The sequence below is a fragment of the Labrus mixtus genome, chromosome 14, assembly GCF_963584025.1.
Source record: "Labrus mixtus chromosome 14, fLabMix1.1, whole genome shotgun sequence".
Classification (NCBI taxonomy): Eukaryota; Metazoa; Chordata; class Actinopteri; order Labriformes; family Labridae; genus Labrus; species Labrus mixtus.
Window position 1 is genome coordinate 25722196 of NC_083625.1, and position 14257 is coordinate 25736452.

Genomic DNA, 14257 nt, shown 5'->3' on the forward strand with positions numbered 1-14257 from the left:
CCTGGGCCGCCTGCTTTGAGGACTATAGCCTCCATACATGGGGCGCGCGCTGTAACCACTGCTCCACCAGCGCCCCAGCTTGACCAACTTTTGTCTTGCGTGTCACATAAAGTCACCAAGTGTGACAGATGATGAATAATGTATTGAAAAAAATAAACATTATTTTGAGCTGACGGAGGAATGAAGAATACATACAAGGATAACAATGTCGACTATTTTTTACCTTGTGATGCTGACACTTCAAATGTACTTTTAGCTATTTCAAATTAATATTTCAACCTGCCAGATTCATCAGACTAGCTCACGTATTAATATTTACCATTAGGTGTTCCCAAATGTCTTTTATTCCCAAAAATGATAACAGAAATATCATAAATTTAGGCTGTTGTCCCAATGTTTTCTTCCCCGTCTCCCAAAAGAGCATATGAGGCAGCAGTCAGTGGTCCTACACAGGCTGGGTATCCCTCTAGCATCATATTTAGAAATGCAAAGCCCAGCAGTCGAGTCCTAATAAATGAACCATGTCCAGTTTAACTTAGTTTAAAAGTTGAAAAAAGAATGGACCTGGAGTTGGTTGTAGTCTGGTTATCTTTTGACATCAAAGTAATCAAAGTAACTTGATTATTTTGAAGCACCTTTTATAAATGTTTAATTGATTTAGGCAGCCCCTCTGGACAAATTAGTACACACTAAAATCTTTGTAGATGGAAACCTGAACAATAAAAACACCAAAACTATTTCAAATGAAGTAACGTAAGAGGAAGTCATTTTCTTATAAGATTTTTTTACTATTGGACAACATGTGAAACTAACGTCAGGCTCCTGGCTCATGTTTGAGTACATGTTTGTTTGTTCCATCTAATCGCCGAGTTACCTCCCCCCGAGTAAAACTTGATACTCTTCATACCAAATCCACTGACTTCCTTGGCACCTCAAAACAACAAACTAGATGACAGTGTTCAGGAAAAGAAGGTCACCTACAGTGTCATATATTGAAGTGTAAAGCCACTGTCCAAGCTGCTGTATTTGGTATTTAGATGTTGTGAATAGCTTAGTTCTTAAATGCATGAGTTTCATTTAAAATAAGATTTTCTTTTTCCAGATTTAAAAAATGTGCGCTGTAACTAACAAACGTGTTTCCTAAGATATTTCCATCTGTATCGAACATACCAAAACCTTTTACCAGCAAACAATGGAGAGCTTTGTTCTTGTGTAATGTAGGTATGAGAATCTGACCATTCATTCATTGTCTGTGGTTCATGGCTGTCAGTTTGGGTTAAAGGTGAATAGAAGTGTCTGTCAGCAGGACAATACTGGAAAAAATTGTGCTTTTGGGTATCACATAATGCAGAAGACGCAGTTACAGTCAGAACAAAATGAGGCCCGAGTTTGAACCCTGAGGCATTCCACACTTCACTTGTGCCAGCTGTAGGTAGACATGGTTTCTAACTGAGCTTTTAAAAGATGGTGTGGGAGTCTTCAAACTGGACTACTGAAACAAAACACCCCAATTCATCTTCATTAGAAAGACTATAATAACTACTATCTGATAGTAATGATTTGACAAGTATGGAATTTTGTGACATTTTTAACACTTGACGGGATGGTACTTCATTCCACTTGTATTTGATTCTCTCAGAGGCTCAAACATGTTAAGTGTATATTTTCTTTCAAGTGAACCCTTCCTTTCCGACCGTCAGCCCTGCCAACACTTGGACGAAGAGAGACAGAGCCATCCACTCAGGGATGCAGTTTGTAGAGGCGTAACGGCTGAGTTTAGGCGTGAGATTACATTCAAGGAGAAGAAACAGACTTTCCAAAAAGTACAATGTAAACAAAGGCTCCATCGGTCCTGGTCCTGAAAATCCCTTTTGTCATATTTCCATCCAATGGAGGTGGTCGAAGCAATATACAGTCAATCTTTTAGCCAATGGTCTTGTTGGCTTTTTTAAGGTCATAAAGAGGCATCAGTATCTAACTGAGAGTGTCTCATTTTAAAAAGTCCTGAAATAAGATTTTAATAATTGATTTCTTCTTTCACCAAAACATCATTGCTGTAACTTTTCAAGCTAAATTAGAAATGTAAATCTGGGGGCGCCAGTAGCCTCGTGGTTAGTGCGTGCGCCCCACATACAGAAGCTGAAGTCCTCCAAAGTCCTCCAAGCAGGCGACCCCGGTTTGAATCCGACCTGTGACTCCTTTACTGCATGTCTGTCCCAACCCTCTCTCTCCCTGATTTCCGTCTCTATCCACTGTCCTATCTCTAAAAGAAGGCATTAAAAGCCCCAAAATAAACCTTAAAAAAAAGTTAATCTGTGGGAAGTAGGTGCATTTGAGAGTCCAGTTGTGTTAGGTGTCTCCTTGTATGTAGGGTCCATAACCTCATTAAACTTCACTTCATGGTATAAGCACAGATGGGTCCTGGAAGTGGATGCATAATGAATATTTTTCCTTTGACAGGGTGTTTCTGTCAGGACTGCTCTACTAGCTTCAGCAGCAATATGAATTCAAAGCTGGTGAGTCTTTATTTTTTTTTCATATTGTTAAACTGTATGTTAACGGGTGTTTTAGTTTTATTCATATTTTTGTAAGAGATTACATGAAGTCATTCACATTTGCTGAAGAAATTAAACAAAAGGCCCCAAAATAAACGTTTTGACCATTAAAGGAAATTCAAAGACTTTTTAAATCTTTATGTCAAACAGTGATTTATAAATGCATCATTTTAACCTCAGTATAACTGCCAGTAAAACGTGTCTTTGCTGTAAGGTGTGCACTGGGGAGCCTGTGTTTGAGGAAGTGAATAGAAAGAGCGAGAGACAGACAGAAGGAGACTGAGGGAGAGAGGGCAGGAGGGACCCGTATTAGCCGGGACACTTGAATGAATTTGAAGAATAGGTTTTTTACATGCAGAACAGCCACAATATACCGGGCCCTGACTGGCAGACTTCACCAGCTTCTCCGATTCAAATGACGCAAACCTGCCTGATTGGAGGGATTTAAATACTTTTTTATAGTAAGGCGTCCAAACAAAACCAAGACTGGTCGTCTACCTTTTACTGCTGCTAAACTGAAGTCTGGAAGAAAGAACGGGAGAATGTTTTTTCAAAGAATCCTCCATGCATTCAGTTTTTAAATGTGTTGACAGTTTTGAAGTAGGTAGAGCTAAACAATGCAGAAAATGTTTGTATGAACATGTTTTTTACATTAATCAATTTCAAACTATACACAATCTGATAATGCTGCCAGGTTTGGGATCATCCTAAATCCAGAACGATTTTTTAAGTTATGTATAATTTAAGTCTTTTTTCTTTACTTTATGAAGGGAAGGAAATTTAAACTGCTACAGTCACTAACAGAAGAAGTTTCATATTAACAGTACTTTTAACAGACTGGGAATCTGTCTGTGAGTAGTTCTCCTCAGATGAAACACCCGACCACCATCAGCTCAGCTTGTGTCAGTTCTGTAATAATTTCACTCCTGACATTATTTTAAGTTAAATTATCTGCATAGTTTTCCTCACTTTAAGAACAAATACACCCGTTAATAAAAACCATAATGAAGCAGTTTTAATCTTGGTCTCAAACACCACTTAGCAGACGACACAGGACACCCAGTGAGGGAGGTGAGCTGCCACCTGAATCCTCCAAATTGTTACCTGTTACTTTTTTTGTAAACATCTCTGCATTGAAGAGATAAGGATTGTTCCTAGTTTCTCTCTTCTTTCCCCACAGACTGCATCTCCTTTTTTTAAACAATGGCTTAAAGTGGGCGTGCACCCTGTCCTGTACTTCAGAAGCAGGAAATAAACGACTTAACTGTTGTCGCTATTTCTGCTGTGTGATGTCAATAAAAATACCCAAAGTTTGTAATCACACTAGAAGTGTAAAAGGTATTGCCTTCCGCTCTCAAGATGACATATTCCCCAGCCCCAGTGTCAAGACACAGTTAGCAATATCTCCCCTCTGTGCGTTTATATTAGTCTTATCATTCTATCATTATGTTTTATTTTTGATCAGTCTAGCTTCTACCATTTGACGAACACTGCAAACACCCTATGAATCTTTCTAATAATGTGACCCACATAGATTCAACATTTATTATATTTCAGTCAATCAAACATCATCATTTTGCAAGCTCTTCAAAAGTATAACATCCTAAAAGCAACAACAACTAAAAAGACTAATTGATTTAAATATTTCGAGGAATAAGGGTCGGTATTGTAATAATCTTCCCACCCATTAAACTGCGTAACACAATTACTCTCCCGACGTGAAGGCAGCTATTGTGTGCCTGTAACAGTGTTACATTCAGTTCCACTCTCTGCAGCCGTGTAAATGTCCGACAGTATTATCTCTGTCAAGTGGCTGTCCGGGTTCTGTTATGTGATCTGGTGAGGCAAAGCTGGCCCCTCAATTTTAAGCATACACAGACACAACTAAAGCTCCCCTGCCCCTCTCGCACACACACACACACACACACACACACACACACACACACACACACACACACACACACACACACACACACACACACACACACACACACACACACACACACTACAACACACACACACTACAACACAGACACACACTACAACACACACACACTACAACACAGACACACACACATAGACACACACTGTGGCTGACCCAGGGGTCAAGGTGCAGAGAGTCTGAGCGTTGTCTAACTGGGCCTCTTGAAACTCTTGCCTCGCATTCCAGCGCCCGGAGGAGGGGGTTGTTGGAGCCGGGCTTATTACAGAGAGAGAGAGAGAGAGAGAGAGAGAGAAAACAGAGAGAGAGAGAGAGAGAGAGAGAGAGAGGGAGGGAGAAGCGGGCTAAAAAGAAGCTGGAAGGTATTATGCACTCTTTTCCCTTTGCTTCCTAGAAACTCCCGCTTGTTCCCTCCCACTCGGCCGGCACAGTTCAGACGACGCAGCAAAGGAAACGTTGAAAACTTGAACCTGCTATTCTCCAGCTGCCTCGGCCTTCTAAGTAGATCACTTGTTTTCTTTCCTGCTGTTCAGCCTCTATGTCTCTCTCTCGCTCTCTCCCTCCCAGTTTCTCCTTTCCTCTCCCTGTTTCTCTCTCTCTCTCTCTACCTCTCTCTCTTTTTCTCTGGGCTGTGTGTAAGAGGATCACTTTGTTTCCGTTGCCTTTTTTTCCGCGCTGCTGCAGACACATGGAGGAGGAGAGGACTGGATTTGGGGGAGATACTGACGGGGGTGCACAGCTGCAACAGTCCCCTCCATCTCCACACTAGGACTAATGCCCCTCATCTGTCTCTCTCTCTCTCTCTCTCTCTCTGTCTTTCCCTCCCTGTGTGTTTGGCTCTCCCTCTGTCGCACTCTCTCTGCCTCTCGATGGGGTGGGGGGTGCCATATGGGAGCTCAGAAAAATGGAAGTGGATCGGAGATAGACATGAGAGGAATCTGTCATTCTCGAGCTCGGATATCAGAATCTTTTGGGTGAGTTTGCCTCTCTTTTTCTCTCTTTTCACTTTGTTTGAAGTTGTGTACTCTCAAAGAGTCTTCTGAATTCCCTGCAGCATGTTTTAAGTCCTCGCTGCTTTTTATTCACAACTACCTATTCTGAGTTTGTATTGTTTGTTTGAGCTGAAAATGTCGGCATATTTTACTTCTACATCACTCCAAAGAGTTGAAGTTCATGTTTTATTGATAAGCTGAATTTTTAATAGGCTTTGTTTATTTGAGCTTGTGCCGGTTTGCAGGGTTTTGAGGGTCAAGGTAGAGCGAGAGGGGAGATGGAGCGAAGGCCGACTGGGGGAAGGGAATTCGGAGGGGTCAAAGAGAATGGCACTTGGCCGAGGCAGCACAATGGCTCTGAAAACTTTTTTGAGTCTGACATTGTCACTGCGAAACATGTGCCCGCCTGAAAACCTGGAAACTGCTGCTTGTTGCAGCTGCATTGTTGGACATTTTTGATGTGAAGGCAGTTCATTTTTTTAGCTGATGAAGTTGATCGGTGGCGTGGTGGGTTATGTCTTCATGAGGTTGTAATTTTTTAAGTCTGGGCTGATTTCTGAGACAATGAGCTTAGACACACCTCAGCATCTTGTAAACTCTTGTTATGTTTTATAATATATTTTTGACCTATTTAACTGTTCTAATAATATAACATAGTAGCACATAATGAAATTTAATCATGCACTTCTTACTTATTTTTGATAATGAATTCAGAAAGAATAAATCCAAGTTCACATTTTGACAATGCTTCATAAATCTGCGTTTTGTGGATAATGTGTTTTTAAGGATGCATGTGACAGATAGTTTTCTGTACGCTCATCTCTGGAATTTTTTGAGCAGCTCATGTTGCTCTCTGTGCAAACTAATACTCAACTTATCATGCTCACTGACTGACTCCAATATGATTCATGAACGGAGCACTTCCTGCACTCTGGACATGCTTTAAAGCTACACCTTCATTTCTTTGTAGTGACTACTTATGTTAGATTTAAAGCTACTCAGCAATTATTGAAAGACACGTCATCGACCTGTCTCTTTGATCAGATAGTTAAAATATGAACTACTTTTTTTCTGAACTCAGTTTGTACACAGATTAATAGTTAGTAGAAACCAACCAGTCTTTTCTCAAATAAAACCTTTACTGAATCTCTCTACAGTCTTTGACTCAAATATAAATTTTCCTTTTTTCGAGTACACTCGTTGAAATAAGCACATCATATTTGACCAGCAGCGGTTTTTAAGAAGTTTTAGTTGTTAACCCTGAAATACTCCAAACTTCCTTAAACTTCAAAGTCTATCATGTTTGAAGCCTCCAGGAGTTAGTGTGTGTACGAGCCGGGTTGAGTGAGTGAAGTCCTTTCAGGAGTCTATTGAAGTGCAGAGCTGTGATTTATGTGCTTCACCCTGATGGTTCATTGGCAGTTCGGGGATTTTGAACTCACTCCCTCGTCTCTTTGAAGAAATCAGAAGCCGTCTCTCTGACTTGCTCGTTCTGTGCCTCCCTCGCTCCCTCTGTTCATTAGCCATCTTACTAACAGGGGAGTTAAGAGTCTCGACCTGCACCTGTGAAAGGTGGTATTAAAGTAGGATTTTAAAGTGATGAAGAAATGTTGAACTTAGTTTTATCAGTACAAATTTGATTTGTATATAATGTCTGTTAAACTTACAGTGAGCTCAGAAGCTTCAGACTCTGGTACTACTATTTTATTAATACACAGACTGTCTGCGGCAGGATCTAGTTCTCTATTTTGGGCATGTGGGTCACAGTATAATGAAGCAGCACCGCAACAACCTCTCTATTAGAACTCGTGAAGTTACTGTCAAAACTTTTATTCTTTGTTGATGTGGCTGCTGCTTCAGCTTCAATCAGGAAACAACAAATCCCCATCTCAGAGAGAGAAGGGGGAAAGACAGCTTTAGAAATGGAAAATGTCGACTTTCACATTTAAGAGTTTTTCTTCTGATGTCAAATAATTCATTCCTAGCTGCTACTCTTAAACAAATCTAAAGAATTTAAATGAACTCAGAAACACATACCTGTTGTCTATTATCCTGAAGTTTTGAGTGGTTTAAGAATAAGCTGATAAAAATACTTTTATTTGTCCGTCAGGGGGTCATTTGAGTTTTTGATGTTGAGGTTTTGTAAAGGTTGTTAGATCACCAATACATGTGAGTAGGATTTAAAGTTAACCATGCATTTCTGTAATTTTAAAGCATATTTTTAATCTGAAATGTTAAGCCTTTATAAAAGCATGTATGACTGAATACCTAGAAGAAATAGTGCTCCAATAAAAAGGCTCTGTTTGGTACAGCAGGTTCACACATTAATGAACTGGATTGAATCTGAATATCTATGGTCTTTATGTCTTTATAGAAGTTACTCGTATGGTTTGTGTCAGCAGATGATCTTGACCTTTTTGTTTTTCGTACTGTAAGCCAGGTAACGACATGTCGTCAGATAACCTGCCTGACCTCTGCAGCCAATTTTAGCCTCTCCCTCATGCCCCTTCTGGTTATAAATTAGCCCAGTTGTTTGAAAGCAGTGAAAGGAAAAGCTCACTTAGTCGAAGTGATTTATTAGTTGTTAGGCCGCTGCTGCCATGTGAATGACAGAGGTGCCATTCAGGATGAAAACAGAGACTCAGAGAGCAGGCAGGATCTGACCGCTTCAGGAAGTAGGAGGTGGTTTCCTCTTCTGCCACTCAACCAGGAGAGAAAAACGCATGATTTACCTTTTAGTTTTCCTTCCAAGGACATTTTTATGTTTATTTAGAGAGCATGCTAATAGTGCCACTTTATAATTCATGCAATATTTACCAGGATTGTGAGCTGGATTCAGCTTTGCCACTCTAAAATAAAACAAATATCTGTGAAGAGACACAGAACCTTTAAGTACCTGTGTTACATTCTGTGGTAGACAATGCAATCTGATAACCATGTGCTGTTAGCCCAATAGCAGGTTTTATTTTTCGATGGCTGTATGTTGGCTCTTTCTTCAAACTCTCTGCTTCACATCTGCCTCACTCTTTGTGGCATACGCTGCAGACCGCTGAGAGAAACCAGGCTATACGGTGTTTACATGTCGAGAGTCATTTGAAAGATCAATGAGTAATCCATCTCTGTAAATTGAGTTGTGCTTACTCCTATTTCCAACCTTAATGCAAGTAAGATAACTTTGTTAAGATGTTTGTATGACAATAACCTCTGTATTGCCTTACTCAGGTTATGATCAAATTACGAGAGTGCATGTAAATGCAATAAGTGACAACCCTGTTGGCCTCTTTCTGTTCTGTCACACAACACTTCCTGAAGCACTTTTTAGCACAGCAGAAAACACCAGTGTTTACCCGTAAAACAAGAAATACTTAAAGTGACAACTTCAAACTTTCAGATCTGGGAGGCTTTTTCTGCTGTGAATGTGAAAGAAATGTGAGTTACCTTAAGAGAGACACCTCAGCTCTACACTGAAAGTAGGACATTGGCAGACAGCAGCTCTCTTGGGAGTGGATGAAGAGATCTGCCTGTAGTTGAGTTTTGCTGACTAATGAGGGCACACAGTGTGTGACTGTGAAGCTCTGCTCTTCCAGGAAGGAATATGATGAGAGTAGTTATGACAATAAGTGCTCTAACAAAGCAGCTGTTCATGTGAGGAGTTTGTGACCTTAGGGGCCAAGAAAGCAGGAGCCTCGTATAGAAAGACCCATTTATGTTGTTGTTTTAACTCGGCTGGTTGTAACTTCATCACACTGGATGAACTGAGTGCTCCCAACGTGATCAGACTTTTGATAATTGCCATATTTTGGTGAAGGTTCCCAGGCTTGCTGATGAAGAAGAAGTGTTGACAGACACATGTCATGCAACTAGGGGTGCAACTAACTTATTATTTCTATTATTAATTCAACCACTGATTATCACATTTGACTGATTTGTTTTTGATTGTAAAACATTTCATAAATTGCCCATCACAGTTTCCAAAATACAAAGTGATGTCTTCAAATGACCTCTTTGATCAACCCAACATTTCTAAAACCAATAGACCATTTACTGTCAGACTGACAAAAAGCAGAAAATACACACATTTAAGAATTTCATCATCCTTGACTACATTTTCTTCCTGCTAAGCTTAACCAGGCACATGAATTAATTATGTTTTATTGTTTTTACTGGTTGAGCGGTCTTGTCCTGATTCCTTGTTTTTCCTAAAATAATGTGAAACTATGAGAGAAGGAGTTGGATGGAGAATAGTTGTGCTCACATTGTGCAGAGTGAGAACTGATCTTGTACGAGTATCTTCTCTGCGGTCTCCTCCCTTCATGCTGCTCAGGAGCGTCACTCTTTTTAAACTCTCTGAGTCTTACTCGGCCAGTTGTTAAAACTTTTACAAGCTTCTGTTGTGAAGCCCCTGCAGCTCTCAGCAGTGCTGTGTCTCTCCAACAGGATGAAGCCTCTTCTTAGTACATCTAATGTACATGAGGTCTTTGAGTAAATCACGTAGGGCCCTTCACTAGATTGACCCACTTAACCTGGCATCAACGCTGAGTTGCTACAGCTTGAATATAGATGTCAAGTGATATTCATTACCCTATCCAGAGACAGTATCACAGTGATACCTGCAGTTACATCGACTCAGATTTTAAAGGGATTTTTTATCCTAGCCTGTCGTATATATAGATATATTTATCAGGGTCAAAATGACTAAAGAGTACAAATAGTTTGGGAAATGCTTGAGGACAGATTGCTTCTGTTGGCAGCCACAGAAACAGGCTCTTAAGGCTGAAACAAGGTAATCTTTCAGTGCAATGTTCCCAATCATTGTATGCCTGTAACAGATCTTGTTTTTGCCTCCGACAGACCAATGTTGATATTGAATTTCTCTGACAATGTGACATTAATTAAAGCTGCAGAAATAAGGTAGGATCATATTGTAACAACAAACAGCTGTTGACTTGGTTCTTTCCTCAAAGTCACGCTCTATTTTAGTAAAAAAAATCAAACTTTACTCAACAAACCTTTGAGTTGCTGGAGTATTGCTGCTTTAAATGTTTTTTATTGTGTTGTGTTGGATAACCGTTTAAAACACTAAAATCGGGGTGATGGTGCTGCAGTGGTACGGAGGCTATACCCCGGGTTCAAATCCGGCCTGTGGCTCCTTCCCCGCATGTCATTCCCAACTCTCGCTCTCTGACTTCCAACTCTATCCACTGTCCTGTCTCTCCACTAAAAGCACAAAAACCCCCAAAATAAATCTTAAAAAATTTAATTAAAACACTAAAATCACCAAACGTTTTGAAGACGATTCCCCTCTTAAGATGTACATTAAGCCTTTCACAGAAGCTCTAGGGTGACCATCAGCACCATTTACCGCTGAGTGTTTCAAGATGCCCCATCGAAGTCTTGAAAACACTTCAACTTTATTCATAAGCATGACTCACTTTGATTAATAGTGCCGTGGACAGATGGATGCAAGATGTCATTCAAAACTCAGATAATGAAGACAGATGATATGCATCATAAGTTGCTCTTTGTTGAATTATTAATGACTTGAGCCAAGTCTTACCCGTGGAATATAACGCAGACACTAAGTGTTTAGTAGTTTCCTGTAATAGATTAAGTCCCAAAGCTACGTTTTGATTCAAATACAATGACTGCCATATGAAGAACTCGAGTAGAACAATATGTTGGATTTAAGTCGTATGAAAAAGATATGGCATGTAAAAGTAATTTACTGCATGCAAGAGATACACAAAAACAGACTCACACACACACAGCATTGAATTCTGGCACAAATGGCCCCTGATGGGTTGCTTATAAAGGGGGTGATGTCATGTCTGTGATGGAGACTTTGTGTCCCTTTACCATTGATCCATTTCTTATCCAGCTGTCCCTAAACTGATGCAAAGGAAAGAGAACTAAAGTCATAAAATAATGAAAAAGCTTATGCTGCAACCTTTATATTTTATTCATTCTGCATCCACATTTCATCATCCATTCAAATATAGAGACTTTCTCTTACCATTTTTTATTTTTGATACTGATTCTTACACTTGATCTTTTTTACTTTTACCAAAAACTGATACCAATTAATAGTCTTAAATAACATCCAAACAGCTGTATACCTCTCTGACTAAGAACACATAAACAGAACATACAGAGAATGACTGCAGCGGACTTTCTGTTTCGAGTTTTGACACTTCAAAAAGGAGCATTTAAAAAAATCAGTCAAGACATAAAAAAACAATCCTGGGAGATAAGGACGTTTCTTATGACGCTCTCTCCTGTGTCTGCCAAAGAGTGTTTTATTTGTCTGAAATTGCTTGAATGTTTTTGTCTGTTTGGTTTGCAGAAGAGGACACCTCATCCTTCATTGAACACTAAAGAAATCCTGACCTGGAAACATGCTAAGCTAATGTCAGATAAATAACTCCTTGGGAAATGTTTGATGTGTCTGCTGAAGTGCACATACTAAACTCTCCCTTTAGCTCTTCAGTGTTGGTATTGATTTATTGATACCAGCATCTGAAATGTCTCAAAGTATTGATATATTATTGTTGCCACTATTAGCTGCTGCTTCAGAGCATCAAAGAGTAACAGAGTTGAGGTCATTTATCCTTCAACAGCTAAATAAAGTGTGGTGAGAGTCAGTTATCAGAGCAACAATTTGTAGTTGGAAATTCCCAAAAAGTATGACTGACTCTCAGGTTCAAGACATGCAGACATACAGGGTTTGTTGTGTTGACCTATGGCAGTAAAATAAGAATACAAATGTTTTTTATCTTACTTATATCAGGTTGATAGCTGGTATGGTTAGATTTACAAATTCAGATACTGAAATTACAATTATATTGGAATATCCTTTTAGGCATTAAAGCAAAACTTGCATTGTAGGCTTTTGTTTTGGAGGTGAAGTAAAAAATAAATATCAAGTAAAGGGAGGACAAATAAACAACAGTATCTTATGGAGGGGTATTTGGGATTAACTTGTGAATAACTGTAAGTCAAACTATAATGAGCTGATCTTGTTTTGTGTTTTTTATGAATCCACTTTGCTTCTTATCTCACTTGTGTTTTATTGTTTCGCATCAGTTGAATTTAATTTTGGAGAGTTGCCTGCTTCTCGGGTCAAGAGATCTCAGGCAATTAGTCTGCTTGTGTTTGAGCCGACAGGAGCTCGTCCTCCTTGTTTGGGAGCGATGGGGGTGCTGGACCTCTTTGTGGACTCAGTTGTATGCATGTGTGTATGTGTGTGTGTGTTTCCTTCTCTCTATACATCATTTTAAACAGCTCCCCTTCTTTGACCATCTCAGTGGACACGCAGACATTGGAGGGGGGAGGGGGTTGGTCCTTGGGGGAGGCCCATACAGAGCTCAGAGGCACACTGGGAAATGGCTGCCATACATTTAGTATTTCCCCTTTGTGGTGTCGCGTCAAAGCTGTGCTGCGAGGAGGGGTGGAGGTGCAGGATAATGCAGACACAATGGGCTAAGGCAAACATTAGCAGTGAGACAAAGGACGCTTCACTCAGGTCACAGGGGGGGCAACTCGTCCCTTTATCTGAGGGAAGTGATCTTAACTGAGGGACTTTTTTAAACCCATCAGCAAATTAGGGGCTGTGCTGGGTTAGTGTGTGTGTCGGGTCATGATCAAAGTCTGTTTATAGAGCGAGGCTTTAAAGCATGGGACAGCAGTCATAACACGACACAACATGGGGCTACGTTAGCTCTGAGCATGCTATCATCATGACCATGTTATCATTGTCACAGCCGCCGTATTTACTCATGGGAAGTGTGGGATAAGTTCTTTCTCATCTACACTCAAAACACCACAAGCACCATATGTCAGAGGGTCAAGCCCGGGTTCATACACCATATGCATCCATTTCTTTTCCTTCAGACTAGCCAAAATACTATCAAGCTAGCTCTCTTTTCAGAATAAAAGCCCAGTTTATGGAAATAAAATCTGTTTACTGCCATAAACTGGATATGATCATGTATTTATTTTCACTTCCTTTGTGGAAAATGATAATTGACACACACACATTATGTTTTTTTACATTTTAGACTTGACTTTTGTGAATTTGCTAAAAATATTTCTAAAAGTGGATTCTACTGGGTTTGCAACAAATGATCATTTTCCTTATTGATAATTGATAGTTTTGATAATATCTGAAATTGAATAAATATACCATACATGTATTTTATTGAACATATATACATGTCGGTGTCTATAATCTAAAGTAACGTATTCATATTACTTAATCTTCCAAATCAATAGTTCAGAATTAATATAAATATTCACTTTACAGATCTGTAAAACTAAACACGTCTGTCAGGACTCTGGGGAGGCACAGAACAGCAGATGTTTATTATTTTTGTGTTGAAACGCGGCTTAAAAACATCAGAATAGTTGTGACTAATTAATTTTCACTTGATAAAGTAATTGATCCATTCTCTGCTCATTTCAGCCACTCGACGGCTCAGATGTCGGTCAGCCCTTAGCTTTTTTTTATTAGCTTTACAGCCTGTCAAGTTGTGCTCTAATTTATGACTTGAAAACAAGTCGTCAATTACATGGTAATTACACGCTCTTAAAGCTTGTACTTAACTGCAACACATTATGAACATTTATGTTGTTGCCTCGCAGTAATCATGCAATTTACTTCCAGGTTGTTAAGCCACCAGGAGACAATGCAATCAAAACAATTCACCATTCTGTGAAGTAAGGACAACCCCTTTAGATACCAAGAAACAGCAAAGATATAAAACAGAGTC

At 39.6% G+C, this 14257-nt stretch overlaps 1 long non-coding RNA gene across 1 annotated transcript in view; it reads left to right on the forward strand.

Annotated features, from left to right (window-relative positions):
• The first annotated feature begins 4821 nt into the window (after window positions 1–4821).
• LOC132988535 (uncharacterized) overlaps window positions 4822–14257 on the forward strand; it is a 53368-nt gene continuing 43932 nt past the window's right edge. Inside the window, exon 1 of the long non-coding RNA XR_009675816.1 lies at window positions 4822–5475. This is a non-coding gene — a long non-coding RNA (uncharacterized LOC132988535). The remainder of the gene's footprint in view (window positions 5476–14257) is intronic.